Raw genomic sequence first — 22,963 nt, forward strand, 5'->3', positions numbered from 1 at the left:
TAACCCCTGACCCTCCATCTGGACAGTGCTAATTGGCCCTGTGCTGATCACATGCACTCTCCCAAGAAAAAAAAACCCTCTCACAATACACACCAAACTGAGCATGTGCAGCATGCCCCCAAAGCTCTGTTCTGTCAGCAGATGGATTGGGGACAGTAGAAGAAGGAGAGGATCAGAGAAGAAAGGATCAAACAGCCTTTTTACACAATGCAGAGGATTAACCTCTTAGGTTCTACAGTGAGTATAACAAGGAGGGGCAGACTGACCATTTGAAAACTCGGGCACTGCCCGAGGGCCTGGGGTCAGTATGGGGCCCCATGTGATGCCCCTGGTATCTTTATCATAGGCTTTTTTGAGTTTGGGCAAGGACACAGGGGCCCCATGATCCCCTATTGCCCGGGGGCCCCATGAGTTGTCAGTCCGCCCCTGCTGTCCACTAAGTTCTGCATTTCTACAGAGGGACTTTGCTCCATTCTTTGTACAGTCTGCTACACAGATCTGGTTAGAAAAAGCTGTCCTCAATTGTGAATACAGGTGTACTGCCCCTGATAACAAGCATGCTTTACTGCATAGCCAGACTGATTTTACTGTTGTGGGTTTAGTAACACTTTAATGTCCAACTCTGGGCTCAAACCTATCCTGGTAATTTTTTCTCCTAAGGGCTCATTTCCACTTGCGGTTGGTAAAAGCACACAGTTAAGTCACATTTTACCTGCCCCATTTCCCATACTGTGGTTCACACATGTCGCTGACACAATGCTTTGCATTATGATGGAGCAAAAATGATCCCCAGTATCGCATTTGGCAGGCAGTCACCCCTCTAAGTGAATGAGGCCACACCATAACTGCCACACAACTGTGTGCAATGTAGGCAGTTGCCGTACGGTGGATTTTTTTAGGGGTTGAAGATGGCAGTGAGGAAGCAACATAACGCCTTCTCTCCACCTGTTATACGTCTTTTCAAAAGCGATCCACTGTGGATCACTCTTCCAAGGGTGATGCCAGTGTAAATGAGTCCTTACTGTGTGAAGCATGATATACTCACCTGTGCCGACCAGTTCCCAATGGTAACATCACTCCTTATTGTGATCCTGAGAGGCCCCACCTCTGGATAGCCAATTGGTGTCCATATCACTCAGACAGTGACTTGGACATCCAAACAAGGTCCCCACCTCCTGTAAACAGAGGAGAAGAGAAGACGTGGGACTTGAGTGTCACCTGACCATGGCTTTAGGTGAGTATAAAGGTCAGCTGTAGGAGTGGGGTAAATAATTGCTCAGAGTTGGGCTTTAAAGTCCATTTAAGCCTACATGTTTATCTAAGACTACCATGTCCACTGGATGACAACACTGCTGTGTGATTTCACTACAAAAAGAACAGTGTTGTCATAATCCAGTTAAAAAAAAGTCTTAAAGTGTAATTTCAATCAAAATCTAACGCCTGTACAGGGCTTAAAATTGTGAGTCTAGACCTACTAGCCAGGCACAAACCTTACTCTCCACCAGTTGCCCCACCCAACCTTGCCCAGGTCTGCCTCCACCCCCACCCCTGGCCTGTTCCCCAGCCCTGCCCCCAACCACGCCCCCTTAAAGCTTATGAAATTACATTTTTCTTTAGAATAAAGAGTCCAAAATATAAAAAAAACTTCAATTATAACATAATAACATAACACATATAACACAGCACAGCCTCTCTTCTGTCTCCTGTGGGGGGACTTACAGGCGGGGAACATAATGTGAGAGGTTGGAGGGTGTAACTTGTGCTTGGAATGAGAGCTAGAGTGATTGCCGACTATTTGTGCTGAGGAGGGTAATTGGGGGTTGGGGGAGATATTTGCTAAAAGGGGGGATTGGGGTGGAAGCATATGTGCTATTAGGAGGAATGGGGGTTTGGGATATGCTAGGACTATGAGAAGGGGGGGGATTGGGGGAGATATGTGGTAGGAGGGGAGCTTGGGGAGGGGGAATATGCTAGGACTAGGAGGGAAGATTGGGGGAGATATGTGTTTGGAGGGGGGACATATTAGGAGGGAGGATTGGGTGGATATGTGCTAGGTGGGGGGATTGGGGAGGGGGAATATGCTAGGACTAGGAGGGAAGATTGGGGGAGATATGTGTTTGGAGGGGGGACATATTAGGAGGGAGGATTGGGTGGATATGTGCTAGGTGGGGGGATTGGGGAGGGGGAATATGCTAGGACTAGGAGGGAAGATTGGGGGAGATATGTGTTTGGAGGGGGGGACATATTAGGAGGGAGGATTGGGTGGATATGTGCTAGGTGGGGGGATTGGGGAGGGGGAATATGCTAGGACTAGGATGGAAGATTGGGGGAGATATGTGTTTGGAGGGGGGGACATATTAGGAGGGAGGATTGGGGGAGATATGTGTTTGGAGGGGGGATTTGGGAGATATATGTTTGGAGGGGGGATTTGGGAGATAAGTGTTAGGAGGGAGAATTGGGGGGGGGGGATATGCTAGGACTAGGAGGGGGGATTGGGGAAGATATGTGTTTGTATGGAGGATTGGAGGGATATGTGCTAGGAGGGGGGGAATGTAATAGGAGGGGGGATTGGGAGGGGTATGTGCTAGGTGGGGGGATTGGCGAGGGGGAGTATGCTAGGACTAGGAGGGGGGATTGGGGGAGAAATGTGTGTGGAGGGGAAGTTGGGGGAGATATATGTTTGGAGGGGGGACACATTAAGAGGGGGGATTGGGCAGGAGGAAAATGCTAGGACTAGGAGGGGGGATTGGGGGAGATTTGTGTTTGCAGGGGGGATTGAGGGGATATGTGTTTCCACAATTGATGGTATTGGGGCTTATTCACACCAGTGGATTGTGACAACGCATGTTGCATGCATATGTGCAATGCGATGACATCCCAACTTGGCAGCGGATATCCTTTGCAGTGCAACACATGGCAACACACTAATATGCATTGTAGTATGATACACTGCCAGAGACGGCACAGGCGGTGCATTAGGCAGTCCAGTTCAAACATAAATTAATACGCACACTGCAATGGTGTGAATAGGCTGTTAATGTGTATTTGTAGGCAAAACCTTTTTTTGCTTGTTTGATCTTAATAGATAGGGAAAGAATTAGAGTTTTGGTCAAGTTTTCATTGATGTCCCTATTTATTCCCTATTGAGGAGCCTTTCTTTTTGTATTGGTGAGCAAAAGGGAGTGAGGGGACATCCATAATGTTAGAGTAGTCCCCAGAACAAGAGGTGAGGGGAAATCCTTCAATGGAGACAACTATCTAAGATGGGAATTCTTCTGAATTTTGGGAGATTTGCTCTAACTTCCCTTTGCATCTCTGACACAGGAAGTGAAGAGAAATGTCCTCAGTGGAACAGAGATGGAAAAAAAAATGACAGGGTTTTTAATCCTTTCATACCCTATCCAAAACAAAAACAATAAAAGTTTTGGCTGTCCAAAAACTTTACAGTAATTGTAATGGGAAATAGTGAAAAAACCCTCTTAGCAGTGGGACTTTTCAGGCATAAATTAAACCAAAAATGTTATAAAGAATGATAGTATAAAAAACCATGTTTTATTTATACAGTATTGAAAAGGCATAAAGTTTCAAAATATGAGTGTGGTTTTACAGTAGATGAAGGAAAATAAGTCATGCATGTATTTGCATTTGACACATTTTTTTTGTAACTTTATGCCTTTTACAATACTGTATAAATAAAACATGTTTTTTTTTAAACTATCACTCTTTATAACATTTTTTTTTAATTTATGCCTTAAAAGTCCCATTGCTAAGAGGGTTTTTCCACTGTATTCTTATAGGGATGATGGCATTTCTTGTATCACGACCATTTCTCTTTACAGTAATTGTAAAGTTTTTTTTTTTTTTTTAAATAAAAATAATAAACATGTTATACTTATACCTGAACCTGCTCTTCTGGGGTCTCCCACTGGTGCTCCAGGCTCCTCCTTTTCTAAGTGTACCCCCAGAGCAAGCTGCTTGCTATAGGAGCACACCTGTGGGCTCGCTCCCAAGTCAAGCTGTGTGCATCCATTGACATACACATGGTGTGGCTAGGCCCAACACCCTCTGCTCACAGGTTTGATTGACAGATGCAGGAGCCAATGACCAAAGAGGGGAGAGAAGTGGAGTGCTGCTGAAGACAGGCACATTGCTGGTCAAGATCAGGCTCAGGTAAGTACAAAGAGAGGGCTAGGTGGTACTGACTTAGAAATGTTTTTTACATTAATGAAGAGAATACTTTAAAGTAAAAAAAAACTTTTGCCTTTAGAACCACTGTAGGCATCTAGCATTATATATCGAAGGAAACATTCTTTCACAACAGTGGACTATTGAGTGTTCATAGTATCCACATAGGTAATTTAGGTTAATGTTCATTCAGACACCTAATCCATTAAAGTGGTTGTAAACCCCTACATATACCCAGTGAAGGGACTGGCCTCAGATCATACAAAGAGATTAAACAAATCCTCCTACATGAGTTGTACCTGTTTATCTGCAGTATTCTCTTCTATACAGCCATTCAATGTCCAGAAATTTCACAGCTGATTAGAGGGAAGGGACACACCCTACTTCACACAACACATAGGAATAGAGCTGAGGCTGTCCATCACAGGCTGCGTGTTGGAGCTCCCTCCCCCGTCACCTTTTTTCTCTTGGTGTAAAGAAAACTTGATAGCAAAGGAACAAAGAAGCAGACAGAAATGACATTTATTGATCAAGGTTAAGACAAGTACACACTATAGAGCAGGGGCGGACTGACCATGGATATGTTTTTTTCATATTTCATGTCAGAACTTTACAGCCAGTTAAGAATTTAAAATCTTAAACACATGCAGAACCACAAATCAGTGTTGTCACCCTGTTAAAGTAGGAAAAAAACAGATCTACTTGCAGGATCAGCAAAAAAAACATATTACAGGGCACTCAAAGATTTACACCCTATTTGAATTCTAAAGCACTGTGTATTTTTTGCTGGCTGATAACTAAAAAGATGGGAAATTTGAGTGGAGAGTGAAAAAGTTTTACTTTTGACTGCTGGTGATTGCTGGTGCTTGTACAGTAGTTGTTTTATTTTCTTCTTTGGGTCTTACTAAAAGCTTTTAATTTTTTAAATCACTTGTTCTGGCACTTTTTAAATAGCATTTTTTTTCTTCCTTTCCTTGTCTTCCTTCAGTCTGCTAATTAAGGGGAGGGGTTAATTGGTCGCAGGTGATTCAGGTACTATATAACTTGCTGTAGAGCTCACCTTAATTTTGCTTGCTGGACCTTTGACAAAGTGGAGATAAAAACCGGCATTGGAAACCGGAGAGTATAACAGATGCCGACCAACCTGTAAGTAACAAAGATTTCCTATTAATATTGTAACTGGGATAATGTGTGCTAGCAGGGCTGAAGGTTTTGTGCAGTACACAGTGTTCTGCATGTATGCAGCAATGGAGCAACAACTCCAGGATGGATACCGCTGCAAGAGATGTGAGCGGGTTGCCCTTCTGGAAATTCACATTAGAAATCTGGAGAAGCAAGTTGTAACACTGGGCAGAACCAACAACCTTGAAAGGGGTCTTCTGCTCTCTGAGCAGGTAGTTAATGGGATTGATTTGGAGGGGCTAATCAGGATTATCAGGTAGGAAGATGGGTTACTGTAACGAGAGAGTGGTGGGGGCTCACAGAAAAGAAAGGATGGCCCTGGGTTTGTGCACCCAAACAGATTTGCCAAATTGGGTGACGATGTGGGGGTGGCAAGCTCAGGCGTGGCAGCTCTGGATGTCACTGCTATCCCTAACAGCCGGGAGGGCAGACCATCTGGAAGGGGTGGTGAGGGTAGTGCAGGAAGGCCTAGACAGCTGGTGGTAGTAGGGGATTTTATAATCAGAAGGACTGATAGACTAATTTGCCGCCAGGATCGCCTCAACCGAATGGTTTGCTGTTTCCCTGGTGCCAGGGTTCGGCATGTGGTGGACCGGGTTGATAAATTACTGTGAGGGGCTGGGCATGACCCAGCTGTCTTGGTTCATGTTGGAACAGAATACATGGAAGGTGGAGGCTCCTTAATCAATTTTAAAGAACTAGGCTGCAAGTTGAAGGGAAGGACCTCCAAGGTGATATTCTCTGAAATATTACCCATGCCATGCGCAACTCAGAAAAGACGGGGAGATTAGAGAACTCAATGCATGGCTGAAGACTTGGCGTAAGAGGGAAGGACTTGGGTTTCTAGAGCACTGGGCTGACTTTTCATTGAGGTGCAAACTATATGCTGGAGATGGTTTGCACCTAAATGGAAGGGGGTCCACTGTGCTAGGGGATAGGTTTATGGGAAGGCTGGAGGAGTATTTAAACTAGGATTGAGGGGGGATAGAGAATTAGATTATAACAGGGTAGACAGATCAGACAGGGGTCAGTACTTATTGGTGGGTAGATTGGGGAAAGATGAGGGGAAGGCTATGGCAGATAAGAAGGTTCTCATGCTACAACCAGTGGAATTGGTACCATTTGTGTGAAAATAAAAAATATGTGTGAACAAGGTGTCAATGAGTTAAAGTGTTTGTTCACCAATGCCAGAAGTCTGCCAAGCAAAAGGTGAGTTGGAAGCTTTGGTGCATGAAAAGAACTATGATTTAATTGGTATTGCTGAATCTTGGCTTCCTTCTTCACATGACTGGTCCATTAATATTCCTGGCTATGTTCTCTTTCGCAGAGACAGGGTAAATAGGAAAGGTGGTGGTGTCTGTCTCTATGTAAGAAGTGATCTCAGAGTGTGGAATTGCACATGGGGTGAGTACTACAAAGGAGTTTGTTATTGGCCTCCCAGTGTTAATGAGGAGGTGGAGACTCATCTTTTGCACAGATCAAAAGGGCTGCAAGGGCTGGGACAGTGATAATAATGGGGGTTTTAACTACCAGGAAATTGACTGGAGTAATGGTACTGCAGGAACAGTTAAAGGGCAAAAATTTTTAAACCTACAATTTTATTGTACAGTTCATAGAGGCCGCTACTAGGAATGATGCTCTGCTGGACCTGGTAATCTCAAACCGTGCAGACCTTATTATGAATGTCCATATAAAGAACATCTGGGTAGCAGTGACCATACCATGATTTCATTTATTGTTAGCTGTAAACAACGAGCACATACGGGAAAAATAAAAATGCTAAATTTTAAGAAAGCTAATTTTCCAAGGCTGAGAGCTGCTCTCCAAGACTTAGACTGGGAGGGAATATTGGCATCAATGAACACAACACAGAAATGGGAGTTCTTGAAAGACTGTATGTGAACAAACTGCAAAATATTGTAGCACTGCCCCTTGGGACAAGCTGGAATATATTATGGGTCCTGCGCTCAATAGATCCAACCTTAAGCAAACCCAATCCCTCTGGCACAACTGGTAATGAATAGCAAATACCCCGCCAAGAAATTTGCTGACACAGGGTTAAATGAAACAAGAACAATTTTATGGAGAATGAAATGCAGTGTAGAGGGGTGGGGTTCCCCTTTCAACTTCAAAACTTACTTTTCTTCTTTTTGCAATGCAGTAAATTTGGTCTGCCACTAGAGGGCTTCACAGCCAAGAGTCTCCGGATGGCAGAGTCACACTTTAAGCAGAATACAACTGATATCAAACAAATAAACTTACTTATGCTCTATCAATGAAATGTATTACCCACACCGGTGTATGATTCTGCTTCTGAGGGGCGTTAGCCAAAAATCACCTCAGAGTCAGAACAGAATGCAATAAAGAGGTACCTCTAATAAAGCTACTAAGCCAGATTCCCCCACTTCAGTCCTTGTAACGGTGGAGCTCTAGTTGGTGCACGTTTAGTCCTTACAATGAAGTAAATAGCAGCTGAAGACTTCTTTGGAGTTTCAGCTGGAGTGGGTTACATCAGATTTCACTAGGTTTCTGGGCTGAGAGGGTCCAACCTCAGTGTCTAAACGCAACACAAAGCACCCCAAGACCAGGGGCAGTCGCAGGATGCAATCTCCCAGTATGTGTCAGTCCCCGGGGCAGACAGTCTCAATTACACTGGTGGTGAGGGGCAAAGCAGGCAGAGGGATCTGTGGCTTGCACAGGGCCCCGGATGGGTGAGATCCTAGCAGTGGGGTGCAGATGTCCCAGTCTATATGCAAAGTGTAAATGGTGTGTCTTGCTCTCTCCAGTGGGACAGCTCACCAGACTCTGAACACACAGCAGGGTCCCTCTGTCCGCGCTGAGTGCTGTAGTGCCTCCTCCTCTGCTTGGACGGGCTCCACATGTCCCTGTCTTTTCTCCAGCCTCGTGTCTCTCTGTTCTCCCCTTCACTTCCTGCTTCCTCCCCTTCCCAGCGTTCTTTGCTGTGTAGTGGATGAGTCATGAACTTGGCAGAATGCCCAGGTTTTACAAATAGGGGAGAGAGGAAGGACTGACTGCTGAACATGTGATTCCTTCTGAATCCTCTTGTACAAGGAGCCTGCTACACAATATTCCCATGGGCAACAAGTTTAAAAGGCTAAAAATCAAACCTATGTGGCTTACAGACAAAGGTAAAAAAATCTATAGTTAATAAGAAAAGAGCTTTTATTAAATATAAAATTGAAGGAACGCTGTCATCGTTTAAACATTACAAAGAATATAACAGAATATGCAAACCGGAAATAAAGGCCACAAAAATTGAAAAAGAATGACAGATTGCAAAAGATAGCAGGACAAACCCCCAAAAATTCTTCAAATATATTAATAGTAAAAGGTTCGGTCCGAGCATGTAGGCCCTCTACAAAATAATCTAGAGTGGGTGACTGTGGAAAAAGAGAAGGCAAATGTATTTAATGCCTTTTTCAACTCTGTGTATACAAGGGAGCATGGGGGAGCTCTTATCCATAATGGGCATGGTATTGACACAGCTCAAAATTGATATGATCCAAAAATATTTAGACAGTATAAAGGTAAATAAAGCACCTGGACCGGATGGCATACACACACGGGTCCTTAACTGCCTCCCGCCCTCCATATAAGGAAATGACAGGCGCAAGGCAGTTCTCTTATTCTTGGAGAACGTCATATGATGTCCTCCCACTCTAACTGCGCGTGCGTGGCTCCGGGGGCGCGCAGCACGGCGATCAGTGGTGCACTGTGTCCCTCGGATGCCTGTCACTGCCCATCAGTGCCACCTACCAGTGCCTCCTCATCAGTGCTCATCAGTGAAGCCTATCCGTGCCCATCACTGCAGCCTCATTAGCGCACATTAGTGAAGGAGAAAAATCACTTATTTACAAAATTTTATAACAAAAACTAAGAAAACTTTTTTTTTTTTTTTAATTTTCAGTTGTTTTTGGTTTGTTTAACAAAAAATAAAAAATCCAGGGTGATTAAATACTACCAAAAGAAAGCTCTATCTGTCTCAAAAAAATTCTAAAAATTTCATATGAGTACAGTGTTGCATGACCGAGCAATTGTCATTCAATGTGTTACAGCGTTGAATGCTGAAAATTTGCCTGAGCAGGAAGGGGGTAAAAGTGCCTTGTAGGCAAGTGGTTAAAGAATTGAGCTCTGTCATTTCAAAGCCATTGTTTCTAATTGTTAGGGACTCTTTAAGGACTGGCATAGTAACACTGGATTGGCGCAAGGCCAATGTAGTGCCAATATTTAAAAAGGGGTCAAAATCTTTACCAAGTACTGTATTTTTCACTCCATAAGGCGCACTTTTTTCCCCCAAAAAAAGGGGGGGGAATGTCAGTGCGTCTTATGGAGCGAATATGGAGCGGCCGGTCCGGTATTTCCACCTGTGCTGTCCGCAGTCTCTGGTCATCTCCTGTACTGTGTCTGCAGTCTCTGGTCATCTCCTGTACTGTGTCTGCAGTCTCTGGTCATCTCCTGTACTGTGTCTGCAGTCTCTGGTCATCTCCTGTACTGTGTCTGCAGTCTCTGGTCATCTCCTGTACTGTGTCTGCAGTCTCTGGACATCTCCTGCACTGTGTCCGCAGTCTCTGGTCATCTCCTGCACTGTGTCCGCAGTCTCTGGTCATCTCCTGCACTGTGTCCGCAGTCTCTGGTCATCTCCTGCACTGTGTCCGCAGTCTCTGGTCATCTCCTGCACTGTGTCCGCAGTCTCTGGTCATCTCCTGCACTGTGTCCGCAGTCTCTGGTCATCTCCTGCACTGTGTCCGCAGTCTCTGGTCATCTCCTGCACTGTGTCCGCAGTCTCTGGTCATCTCCTGCACTGTGTCCGCAGTCTCTGGTCATCTCCTGCACTGTGTCCGCAGTCTCTGGTCATCTCCTGCACTGTGTCCGCAGTCTCTGGTCATCTCCTGCACTGTGTCCGCAGTCTCTGGTCATCTCCTGCACTGTGTCCGCAGTCTCTGGTCATCTCCTGCACTGTGTCCGCAGTCTCTGGTCATCTCCTGCACTGTGTCCGCAGTCTCTGGTCATCTCCTGCACTGTGTCCGCAGTCTCTGGTCATCTCCTGCTCTGTGTCCGCAGTCTCTGGTCATCTCCTGTACTGTGTCCGCAGTCTCTGGTCATCTCCTGTACTGTGTCCGCAGTCTCTGGTCATCTCCTGTACTGTGTCCGCAGTCTCTGGTCATCTCCTGTTCTGTGTCCGCAGTCTCTGGTCATCTCCTGTACTGTCCGCAGTCCCTGGTCATCTCCTGTACTGTGTCCGCAGTCTCTGGTCATCTCCTGTACTGTGTCCGCAGTCTCTGGTCATCTGCTGTACTGTGTCCGCAGTCTCTGGTCATCTCCTGTACTGTGTCCGCAGTCTCTGGTCATCTCCTGTACTGTGTCCGCAGTCCCTGGTCATCTCCTGTACTGTGTCCGCAGTCTCTGGTCATCTCCTGTACTGTGTCCGCAGTCTCTGGTCATCTCCTGTACTGTGTCCGCAGTCTCTGGTCATCTCCTGTACTGTGTCCGCAGTCTCTGGTCATCTCCTGTACTGTGTCCGCAGTCTCTGGTCATCTCCTGTACTGTGTCCGCAGTCTCTGGTCATCTCCTGTACTGTGTCCGCAGTCTCTGGTCATCTCCTGTACTGTGTCCGCAGTCTCTGGTCATCTCCTGTTCTGTGTCCGCAGTCTCTGGTCATCTCCTGTACTGTCCGCAGTCTCTGGTCATCTCCTGTACTGTCCGCAGTCCCTGGTCATCTCCTGTACTGTGTCCGCAGTCTCTGGTCATCTCCTGTACTGTGTCCGCAGTCTCTGGTCATCTGCTGTACTGTGTCCGCAGTCTCTGGTCATCTCCTGTACTGTGTCCGCAGTCTCTGGTCATCTCCTGTACTGTGTCCGCAGTCCCTGGTCATCTCCTGTACTGTGTCCGCAGTCTCTGGTCATCTCCTGTACTGTGTCCGCAGTCTCTGGTCATCTCCTGTACTGTGTCCGCAGTCTCTGGTCATCTCCTGTACTGTGTCCGCAGTCTCTGGTCATCTCCTGTACTGTGTCCGCAGTCTCTGGTCATCTCCTGTACTGTGTCCGCAGTCTCTGGTCATCTCCTGTACTGTGTCCGCAGTCTCTGGTCATCTCCTGTACTGTGTCCGCAGTCTCTGGTCATCTCCTGTACTGTGTCCGCAGTCTCTGGTCATCTCCTGTACTGTGTCTGCAGTCCATTGGTTTAAAATATTTTTTTTTCCTGTTTTCTGCCTCTAAAACCTAGGTGCGTCTTATGGTCAGGTACGTCTTATGGAGCGAAAAATACGGTAATTATAGACTGTTAGTTTAACTTCCATACTGTAGTTAGGAAGATACTGGAGAGTTTAATAAAAAAACACATAGATGAGTTCTTGCTGGAAAAAAATAATTTAAGCAACAGACAGCATGGATTCATGAATGACAAAAGTTCAAACAAATCTGATTTCTTTTTATGAGGAGGTGAGCAAGACCTTGGACAGAGGGGTGGCGGTGGACGTGATATACTTGGACAGAGGGGTGGCGGTGGAGGAAGTGGTATACTTGGACAGAGGGGTGGCGGTGAACGTGGTATACTTGGACAGAGGGGTGGCGGTGGACGTGGTATACTTGGACAGAGGGGTGGCGGTGGACGTGGTATACTTGGACAGAGGGGTGGCGGTGGATGTGGTATACTTGGATAGAGTGGTGGCGGTGGACGTGGTATACTTGGACAGAGGGGTGGCCGTGGTATACTTGGACAGAGGGGTGGCGGTGGCCGTGGTATACTTGGACAGAGGGGTGGCGGTGGCCGTGGTATACTTGGACAGAGGGGTGGCGGTGGCCGGGGTATACTTGGACAGAGGGGTGGCGGTGGCCGGGGTATACTTGGACAGAGGGATGGCGGTGGATGTGGTATACTTGGACAGAGGAGTGGCGGTGGACGTGGTATACTTGCATTTTGCACAAGCTTTTTACACAGTTCCCCACACACGGCTAATGTGTAAGGTAAAGTCTACAGGCTTGGAAAAATCCGTATGTAAATGGATAGAAAACTGGCTAAAAAATCGTATTCAAAGAGTAGTGATTAATGATTCATACTCTGAATGGTCTAGGGGTGTCAGTGGTGTACCCCAAGCTTCAGTGTTGGGACCCTTACTTTTTAATATACTTATAAACGATATAGGGTCTGGGATTAAAAATCCCATTTCAGTCTTTGCAGATGACACCAAGCTGTGCAGTGGAATAACGTCCTTACAGGATGTCTCCAACTTACAAGCCAACCTCAATGTACTGTTTATTTGTGCAACTATGTGGCAAATGAGGTTTAATGTTGATAAATGTAAGGTTCTGCACTTGGGGGCTAAGAATATGCATGCATCCTACATACTAGGGGGGGTACAACTGAGGGAATCAATGGTGAAGGATCTGGGAGTTCTGGTAGATCACAAGCTTAATAATGGCATGCAATGCCAAGTTGTGGTTTCTAAAGTGAGCAAAATCCTCTCTTGTATTAAGAGGTATAGACTCCAGAGAGAGAGATATCATATTCCCCCGGTACAAATCATTAGTAAGGCCTCATCTGGAATATGCAGTTCAGTTTTGGGCACCAATTCACAAAAAGAACATTGGGGAACTGGAGAAAGTACAGAGAAGGGCAACCAAACTGATAAGATGGCATGGAGGAGATCAGCTATGAGGAAAGATTAGAGGAACTGAATTTATTCTCTCTTGAGAAGAGATTAAGGGGGGATATGATCTCCATGTATAATACATAACGGGGGATATGATCTCCATGTATAATACATAAGGGGGATATGATCTCCATGTATAATACATAAGGGGGATATGATCTCCATGTATAATACATAAGGGGGGATATGATCTCCATGTATAATACATAAGGGGGGATATGATCACCATGTATAATACATAAGGGGGATATGATCTCCATGTATAATACATAAGGGGGGATATGATCACCATGTATAATACATAAGGGGGGATATGATCTCCATGTATAATACATAAGGGGGGAAATGATCACCATGTATAATACATAAGGGGGAAATGATCACCATGTATAAATACATCAGTGGTTCATATAGTGAACTCGGTGTAGAGCTATTCACCCTGAGGTCATCACAGAGGACAAGGGGGCACTCTTTACGTCCAGAGGAAAAGAAATGTAATCTCCAAACGCGGAAAGGTTTCTTCACAGTGAGAGCTGTGAAAATGTGGAATAGACTCCCTCAAATGTTGGTTCTGGCCAGCTCAGTGGATTGCTTTAAAAAAGTCCTGGATTGTTTATTAGATACACAGAATATAACTGGATACTAACATTTATAGGTAAAGTTGATCCAGGGAATATCTGATTGCCTCTTGGGCTATCAGGAAGGATTTTTTTTCCCTGCAGGAGCAAATTGGATCATGCTTTGCTGGGTTTTTTGCCTTCCTCTGGATCAACTGTGGGTATAAGATCATAACCTTTTTTTTTTTTTTTTTTTTCTTAATGGCTGAACTGGATGGACTTTTGTCTTTTTTCAGCCAGACTATGTAACTATGTCCTCAAAGAGTATGTCATGTCAAAAAAAAAAAGAAAAGACATCTGCAATACTTGCACATTTCCATGTGATTTATCTCTAAGCCCAACCCGAGGATTTAGAAAAAAAATCTACCCTTATTTTGAGGCCCCCGCACTGCAAGCAATAAATGCCTGTTGTGTCTAGGGGGTAGAGGAACAATTATTATTCCTTACCCTATTCTACACTCAGAGCTCTGAGGAAGAAGGGACGCCCTTCGAAACGCATCAGCTGTACCCTGAGTGTCCACTCCTCTGATGGGACTTGCGCAGGCTGCTTTTATCCCTAGTCCCTTTGAGGACTTACATGCTTGATATACTTCATTGTTTGTGAGTATTATTCTGTAACTAATACATTTTGGCTTACTGAGGTAATGCGCAAGGTTGGTGCGCTTTTTGTTTGTTTTCGCTTCACAGTATTGGTCGGGCTTCCCCAGCCTTGTTTGAAGCTGCACAACCCCATATGCACTGGTGGTAAAAATGTTCAAGTCCTGGTTCCATCTACCTACCCCGGGTTGGGTCACAGAGCGCAAGAGAGTTCGTTTTCTGACTTCTTCTCCCCAAGGTTCCAGTCTGTGGGCAGTCCCTTGCTGTCATCACATACAATGCAAGGCTATTACCCCTGCATTGTATATGGTGGGGGTGAGCATGCGGCTTAGAGAGGAGGCTCAGAGGGGACTGGACACACCACTGAAAGAACCCTGCTGGAGTGTGGAATATGTAAGTATTTCTCTATATCTCACCCCTAGACATAATAAGCATTTAGCTTTTGCAATGCGGGGGGAAAGCAGGGGTCACCGCAAGAGAATTTTTTTGTGTCTGGAGTTGTGCTTTAAAGACTCTGCAAGTACAAAAAATCACCTGTTGATCTGCCAGAAATGGACATGAATCCTAAACCTGGTTACACACTGATTTTTTTTTTCATTCAACCGGAAGGCTCATAAATCCTGCATCCAGGGCCGTGGATAAGGGGGTACAACTGGTCCTCCTGTACGGGGCCCAGACCAGCAAGGGGGGGGGGCCCAGGCAGTTGGGTGAATCGGATGTGGGCAGGGAGGGTGATTGGCACAACGGGTACCTGATCCCCTGTATGACTGTCTCTGCAGCACCTCCCGGTGCACCATACATTTCCCCATGCTGCCCAAGCCCCCCCCCCGTGTGCCCCCCACCCCCAAACCTGCAATGCTGCCGGCTTCTCTCCTCTCCTCTTCTTCCCAGCTGCAAACATACTATAGGATCCTTAGGATGAATTGTGGGGCATGGGCCTGTAAATATGACACACTTACCAGCCCCTTCCTTTCCTGAATGAACACAATGAGTGCTTGCTACCGATCACTCACTGTGTTCATTCATAACTGAAGCATAGTAAACTGTGTTTAGTTGGGGGCCCTGTCACAGTGGCTGTACATTGCCCCATGGTTTCTAACAGCAAGCCTTCCAGCATCCACATAAGTGATATGGATGCAGGAATCCCCTCACACACACACACACACACTGCACTATTTCCCATGTCAGAATACACTGATCAGCACTGCAACCATTGGCTGCAGCGGCTGATCAAAAGCTGGTTTTCAAGCAGGGCCGATTGACAGAAGCCTGTCTAACAATCAGCTTCTGTTGAAGAGGGAAGGCTACACATAGATCTAAATTCATTTGGTTCCTACTAAACCACTCAAATGTTGGTCCATTTGTAGTCAGCTTTAATTCTTTGTGGGCCAACAGCACAAAGCTTTTTGTTGGACTGAGTGGTGTCAGCCCTGCCCATTTTCTTTTGATAAACTACTCAACTGCTCCCAGATCTCAACAACCAAAATTCTAATCATTCTGTTGTCCAAAACAAGAACTAGGAGGGCTCTTTGAGATAACACAGCAAGTTTGCAGAGGACGTGGGGCAGCTTTGAATGTCTGACAAGATCAACATTTTTTTTTAATACACTTATTAAACAGAAGTAACAAAATGCTGCCAGTAGTATATTATACATATACCAAAATGGAGCAAATAAGATTTGTTTGGTTTACATACCCTCATCGCACAAGAAGTTCTCCTGAAGAAATTTTATAACAAAATGTGTATGAGATACGGAGAAAAGGCACAAATGTCACAAAGAGAAATATCATTTATTACTTATAAGGTATTTCAGTTGTGCATTTAGCTGTTTGCCCAGAGTTTTATTTGACATCCTTAGTCTTCAAAAATGATCCATGCACATCCACTAAAGTGGTTGTAAACCTCAAGTGTAAAATGAACAAAGCATATATTTCCATAGTGTGCACTAGCCTCAATCTATAGGACCGATTATGATTTCTGTCTGCTGTTTCTTTCCTTTGCTGTCTGCATGAGTCACTTCTGACAGTCTATTCCAGCTTTTCTCCACCTTTTCAACACAGAGGAACTCTTGGAAAAACTTTCTGGTCACACGTGACTGACAGCCTCAGCTCTGCATGTTTCGTTATGAGACTGTGTAGAGGGGGGTGTCATTTCCCTCTACTCAGGTCTCATATTACACTCAGCTCCATACTCCAAGCCATGCAGCGTCAGATTCCTGCCTCCTGCCTGTTGGAGTCACCAAATGCTGTGTAAATTATGTACTTTGAATGGCTATACTTTAGTTTACTGTGTATACAGCCGGCTGTATTGTGACCAGGGAGAGGTAAGCTGCAGGTTGTCTGTGTAACTGCCCGTTGCCCCCCTCCCCCTGTCAGCAGCGCAGAGTTTAACCACAAGAGAGGAGCTGGGAGGGTGATGGGATCTTGTCAAGGAAACTCCAACTAAAAGAGAAAGAGCCTAGTCAGCAGAGCCCATAGCCGTGTGAGGGACAGCCAGAGGGTACAGAGCATGACCCGAGTACGTAAGGACAAAGATACCTACCACAATCATCACGGACAACCTAGAGTGAGCAGATACCTGATCAGAGAGACCACTTCTGGGTCTGATGAGGGGGCCTTGCGGCCGCTACTTGTTACCACCGTTAGTGACTGAGCCATTAGGAACTACATTTTATTTACTCCATACATCTAATACTGCCTGTAGATCTTATTGTTTGCCCTAATCGCACCAACGGGCCTAAACGTTTAGCCGGCTGAGTCGGGACTAAAGACTGCCCCTAACAGTTGCTGCCCTGAGGTCTTGTGTTTTTTGGGGGCTTTTTTGTTAATGAGGTACCTCTCAAGAGATTCTGCATCCCAGCCAATCCCTTAGAGTGCACTTTAACCTAGTGTAGCATCATTTCTATTGCATTTAACCTTTACTAACATTGTTTATTGCTGTTTAGCTTACCCTTCTGTTTCTAGTTAGGGGTATAAAATCAAATTTTTGCCAACTTAACATAGTTATTATTCTGTCTAGCAGACTGTATGCTCATTTATGTTCATTTTGCCATTTATTCTAACCTGTATCAATAGAGTAAGAGCAATTACCACTAAACGGGTGTGTGTCTATTTACTGGTAGTAAGGGAGAATGTCACCAGCACAACGAGGATCACCAATATGGGTACAAAAGTTTTAAAAAACAATCACATAGTTGCAGCAAGGCAATGTTTCAGAGTCTCGCAGGACCCCTTCATCAGGCATGTGACACATTCCTGATGAAGGGGTTCTGCAAGACTCCGAAACGTTGCCTTGCTGTAACTATGTGATCGTTTTTTAGTCAACCTGGTGTATCAATGGGGCCGAGGTTGTTCTTGGAGCTGAAGTACAGAACAGAGAACCCATAGCTACCAAGCGGCTACTTTGGGGTGGCGCTATACAGGTACACAGGTACAACGGTTGTGTGTCTATTTACTGGTAGTAACCCAAAGCCAAGTAAATTTATTTTACACTTGTGTATTTTTCTGTGCTCACAGTGATTTTCAGTCAACCAGGTGTGTCAGAGCAGCCGAGGTTGTTCTTGGAGTCGAAGTCCAGAACAGAGAATCCAAAGCTACTAAGTGGCTACTTTGGAGTGGTGCTATACAGATACACAGGTACAACTTATGTAGGAGGATTTGTTTCACCTCGGTTTATCAACTCAGGCCAGTCACTTCACAGGGTATACAGTTTGTAAGGGTTTACAACCACTTTGATGGTTTCTTATAACCAATTTTTCATGAAATTGTTTCTTCTGCCTCCTTGTAGCATCTTCCCTAAGCTCCCAAACCTCTCCTTTATTTACTTCTGTTTGTATGGGGCAAGCATCGCACATGACAGCATCGCACATGACAGCATCGCACAACGTTATCATGGCCATTTTGTTGGTTGGAAACTTTACTTGTGTATATGGAATGCTGATTTTATCTGGATCTATGTAAGTGCAATACTTCTGAATTTGGTTTCATGAAGTTTGCTACACTATGAGGCTGCTTTGTTTTCTTTCCTGCCTATGTTCTCGAGGGAAATATACATCTGTGTAGCCGAATTACTGACTGTGTACCATTGTGGAAAGGGGCCAGATTGGAAACATTGGCGATCTCCTGCCATGCATATATGACCCATTCATTGTTTGGTGATCAACAAGTTGCAGTAAGAGACTGTGTGCAGTTTTGGTGGAGGGTCTTTTCTCTCACTGGCATCACTATTTCTTCAGATGCACTGATTGGGGAAACTCCAGGTGTACCTATTGGATACCTTATGAGGACTGCACATCTGGACTTTTTAATATAATTTGATTTATTTGGGATGATTAGCACTACATTTTATGCATTTCAACCATGTACATTAGTTGTGGTCATATACACTGCTCTGAGCACACTACAAATCCGACAGTTCATAGTCCATCTCAGGAGTGAGCAATAGAGGGTGGTTAAGTTTCTACATACAGTGGGGAAAATGGAGAATGAATGTAGCCACCCTCTAACAGAAAGTTATATGGGACTAAAACATTTATATTAGCTCAACAACAACATATTTATCATTAAATGAAGTCTCTCCAACAGTTGGCCCTCTAACAGAAAGTTGGGAAGTTGACCCAGAAGGTGTGGCTGAGAAGAAAATAAACAGATCTGATCAGAGCTTTCTTTCTCTGGGGTCTTTCCCTCTGGGGTGGAAGCATGTGTGGGTGTTCCAGAGAAGCTACTAGGCCTCAGCAGATGATATGGGCTAAGGGCCTGAAGGAAACTTGCCTGTGGGGCCCTTTCGCCTGTAACTCCAGGTATGGAAGTGCTTCTTGGGGTGAGATGTCCGAAGGTACTGCTTAAGGAATGTGACTGCTCTCATAGGGTCTGTTTAGCTGGCTGTCCCCTCCACTATCAGCATTATTATGGGGCTACTAATCTAGGGACTACCAAAACACTATTTTTCAGGGAATCTGTCCTCCAAGACCTTTGAGTGCTCTTGGGTGACCTGCACCCTCATCCCTCCTTCCTGCTTATGCTCAAGATCTGCAATAAAACTTCAATAGACACCACTATATATTTTCCCACTGTAAGTTTCTACATACAGTGGGAAAATGGAGAACGAATGTAGCCACCTTCTAACAGAAAGTTGGATTACATTAAAAAAAAAAGAAAAGGAATTTGGAGATGTGGAGACAACTGAGAACAAAAGAAGGGACTTTGAGTTAGGAATACATGCTTGAATAGGATTTTTTTTTAAACCAGAGTTCAGTGTCACATTAACTTTAAAACATTTATATTAGCTCAACAACAACATATTTCTCATTAAATGAAGTCTCTCCAACAGTTGGCCTATTTTTTCCCTTATGGTGGAGTTACCCTTTAAAACCAGCCATCCACAGGTGTATAGGATCCTGTACCATTCATCAGACTCGATTACCACTTCTACACGCAACACAAAGCCACGCTGACACGGTCAAACGAAAAACATCCTTCAGAATTGACTGGCGATTATCACAAATGGCCACCATCAATATCGCTATCACATATTGTACGTGGTAATTGCTGGGTGTAAACTATCTCTGGTCACACCGTTTAGCTTGGAACAGCAAGCAGAAACAAATGCCCCAAACGACACGTCCTTATAGATCACTGATAGAAACAAAGGCTGCTTTTATTAACCCAAGAAGTGTTAAGGTGAATAGGGGGGCAGCAGGCTAAACAAACCTCGGTGAATGGGACCGCACGAGGAGAGAAAAGGCCTTTCAGCTGGAGATAAACAGATCACACCCTGATTAAATTCATCCCTCTCTTCTGCCGAGTCCTAGGCAACCAGGCTGGTGCCGATCGGTGGAGATTTATAGACTGCCAGACACGGGAAGGAGGATGGCACCCGCACAAAAGCCAAAGCACTTAATGGAATTAAAGTGCTTGAGTTATCTGGGGTATGAAAGGCTTGGCAGCACCATAGTGAAGGAAATGTAGACATAACCATTGTGGCAGGGCATTTCACCAACAAAAGGACGTATTTATACATCAAGAGTCTGCCAGCATAGAATCTTGGGCATCCTGCACTCTGCCCCTCATTTATTAAAGACCCCTTTTGAGTCCCTTGGATAGGCAGAGGAGAGCGAGTGGGGGGCTTGCAATTTATTCAAGTGCCCTAAGTTCTGCTACTGTTGGCAACTGCTACTCAAAAGTTGGCCATAGTCCAGTAGAATTTAGTTAGAAAATGTTTGTTTTTGGAACATAGTTAGTGGGGTCAAATCGACAATCGTTAATGAGAATGATGAGAAAATTTGAAGGAGCAGGATAGAAATTTTTTTTGAACAAATAAAATTCTGAGTGTGGAAGAAAAAAGAAATCTGTTAAATATATATCTGGGATTCTATTCAAGCAGCTGGTTTGGATACAATTTTAAGGGCTTTCAAATGGAATTAGATGACTCACTGAAAGTACGATCGAATGCTCTAATGAATGATGTGTAGGGTAGGTATGTGGTATTTCCTCCATATTCCCCTCCTTGTTGGGTGCCAAGTGTAGGTCACATAAGACCCCGGGGTGGATTCTTCTGGGCTATGCTAGGCACCTTGAAATAGGGTCACTACTCTTGCACATGGGGTACCTTAACTTGTGCCATATCCATGACTGCCTGGGGCAAGGCCAAGGTCTCCTTCTGGGAATGCTCAACATTAAAGTTTAACTTTAGTCAGAAAAATTAAGTCCTGCTAGATCACTTCAGGCTGGCCCCTTTTGCAGGTATAGCTATGTAAAACATTAAAATAAGTGCACTTACTGTTTTAAATTCAGTGATGCACTCTCACCTTGGTCTGCACATGCTCAGTTGCTCTCTATTTTTCGGTTCTATCCCGAAAATCAGAGCCACTAGAGGCCGATCTGCTGACAACCTAAAGATTTACTGCTGCTCAAGGGCTCTGGGCTTAAACAAAATGGCCACCTCCAACAAGCAGAAGCAGGAACAATGCTGGAGGCATTTTACAGCACATGCTAATTTTTGAGGCATAATTATTATTGTAGAATGTATGTTCCTTGCTAAAGAGCATTGTTTTTCATTAAATTGTTATGGGTAAAGTTCCACTTTAAGACGGACCTCTAACATTAGAGATGGCCTTGCATCGTGTACACTTGAGTAATAAACTATCCTTCAGTCAACTCTCTCATCCCTGTGTCAATGTACACCTTCACTGTAGACTGTTGCATTTAGGAGGGACACGCTGAGCTTATGCCCACTCCAACCATCCACCATATCTCTGCTACCTCCCAGTAACAGAATAAAGTCCCGCCGAGCACCTAGCACTGTCTCTGTGCTCTGTATTAACTCTTCCTTTTCTGTACCTCTGCATAAGCTGGGGACCTCTGTGGCACCGACCTGCTTCCACTGGTATAGGAGATGGACTGCTCACGGAGGAAGTGCCGACAACAACACCCTCGCTGCAAGAGGCTGTCACACCTGCCACAGGAACACGTTTTATGATAGGCTGCTTGGTAGACCTCCATTACCCTCCGTAACTACTTGCTTTACTCTGCATCATGTTAACTCTTGTAGTGCTGTCTTCATACCCCAATGTGGTTTACTGACCCCCGCTGTAGAATATGTATGTTGCCGGTTACTTGCATACACGCCTTGAGTAACTTCAGACCAGGCAAAAAGACAAAGTTTCAAAAGCTTTACTGAAAACTCTCAGCATAACAGAACAAAATGCACAGTCTTTTCCTATCGTCCATAATCCCTAATTTAGGCTTGTGGCTGCCCCAGCATGCCTGCACAGGTAAGAGTCAATTTTTGGCTGAGTCCACGGTGGTGGTATTCAGGGCATCTTCAGGGAGGGGTCCCAGCAGTCCCTCTATGCTGTGGAAGGCTCCTGAAGCCAGGTGATCATCAGCAGAAACTGAGGACTCGGCACGATAAGGAATACGTGGCAAGGCTAGTTCTGGCAGATGGCCCCTGGGATCCGAAATTCTTTCCATTTATTTATATATATATATATACACACAGGATCAGTGAGTCGGACCCAAAAAAGCCAGCCAAAAAAGACCAAGGAAACGGTGGCACAGTGTTAACTCCATCCCTCCCAGCTGGGGCAGCAGCTACACTACACTAATAGTAGTAGTCAACCCGCCTACAGATTTTACAGAATTTAATGTAGCATCCCTGCCCTGGGCAGGCTAAATTTAGTGTATAGCTCTGCTGTGGTTAGCTGAGCCTAAATTTACTTTTAACCCTGAACGTGGGTACTGATTGCGTCTGCCTGTCTTGGAAGAATATTGGAAGAATATTGTGAGAGGATTCAGTCACTGAATTATGAGTAGTTATTTGACCTTATCCCAGGGGTCCCCAACTGGTGACCCCAGAGAGTTTAGCATGTCCCACATCTGGATGGACTCCTGGGACGTAGTGCATGCATAGCAGCTGCGGAGGACGACACAGACAAGCCCATCAATGCACTTTTGTACAGGCACTGTTGATGTCTTTCAAGCACCGCGGCCATGGCAGCCTGCTTTGACAAGCCAGACACAGGCAAATCTGGAGGGATGCTGGGGCTGCCATATTTGCAATAGGACTGGCAGCAACAAATGCAGGATAACCAGGTAAGTAAATGCTGCATGATCGGATCAAGGTGGGGGGGTGCTGGGGGATTTCAGTTGGACAAAACCTTCAAAAGGTTGGAACCCCACCTTAGCCAATCCCTGGGAAGTTGACCCAGAAGGT

Source organism: Staurois parvus, unplaced genomic scaffold, assembly GCF_062004578.1.
Source record: "Staurois parvus isolate SC_StPar_1 unplaced genomic scaffold, SC_StPar_1.0 ptg000347l, whole genome shotgun sequence".
Lineage (NCBI taxonomy): Eukaryota > Metazoa > Chordata > Amphibia > Anura > Ranidae > Staurois > Staurois parvus.